We start from the raw sequence: 1,229 nt of genomic DNA on the forward strand, positions 1-1,229 counted from the left end.
AAACATTGGAACAGGCTGCCCAGGGAAGTGGTGGAGTCCCCATCCCTGGAGGTATTTAAAAGACGTGTAGGTGAGGTGCTTAGGGACATGGTTTAGTGGGCATGGTGGTGTTGGGTTGACGATTGGACTCGATGATCTTAGAGGTCTTTTCCAACTGTAATGATTCTATGATTCTGTGATTTACCTTAAACATGGTTTTCCCTTAAATATTTTTGAAATCATGCAGGCATCTGCATGTTATCCCTTGTTAATTTTGGTTAAGAGAATTAAATCATTAAAAACAGTGAGCTTTGCACTGCACTGTTAAAGTTAATGGGAGGTTTGTAGTTTATAGCAATTGGCTTGCAGGATCGGTAGTCACCCAAGTGCTTTTAAATAAGGTCCTAATTACAAATAGAAACATATTGACTAGGAGTAGAAACCTTCATCTCTGCTGGAGTAGAACATCAGTGCCTATTCATTTTGCTAGATAACCGTCCTCCCACCCTGTCTTTTTATATCAGTGTAATAATAGCACTGCAGAGAAGGCCAGCAAAATTTGTCAGGGAGTTCCTATCTTGTTAAAACAATGAAATTAAGAACAAATTTTACTAAAGAAGCAGCTGTTAAAACACTTTTTCTTGGGTGGCGGGAGGGAGAACTCTAGCTTCAGGCATTCTTTGTGCCATTCTCTGGAGGCTGCTTATCTGTACAATGCTGCGTCTACTTTCCAGGAGCTGTGAAGAAAATAGCTCTTTCAAACAGTTTGCAATCTTATGCCCTAAAACTGCATTGGAATTCAAGGAGCAGAAGACTGCAGACTTGTTTCTTACTACTTTGGTATGTGTCTGGGTAGATGTCTGTATAGGTCAGGCTTTCCACACTGATCACAGTAGAAGATGGAGAGGTGGGAAACTAGAAGAAATACTAGTGCTTTTAAATGTGACCTTTTTTTTTCACACTGCAAGTAGCATTGTGACTTTTTCCATCACAGTTGCTTCCAGTAGACAGATGGTTGATGGTTTGGCTTTGCAGTTCCCCCTGAAGGTGGGATGGTTCAAAATTTAAGTAAATGGATACAAAAGTTGTGACAAATTTCATATCATTGTGTGAAGACATGGGACCTGAGCCTATACTGAATGGTATAGAATCATAGAATCATAGAACCATTGAGGTTGGAAAAACTTAAAATACCACCGACCCCCCCCGTCACCCCAACCCCACCATGCCCACTAAACCATGTCCCCCAG

This window comes from Aptenodytes forsteri, unplaced genomic scaffold, assembly GCF_000699145.1.
Source record: "Aptenodytes forsteri isolate BGI_AS27 unplaced genomic scaffold, ASM69914v1 Scaffold13, whole genome shotgun sequence".
In the NCBI taxonomy this organism is placed as follows: domain Eukaryota; kingdom Metazoa; phylum Chordata; class Aves; order Sphenisciformes; family Spheniscidae; genus Aptenodytes; species Aptenodytes forsteri.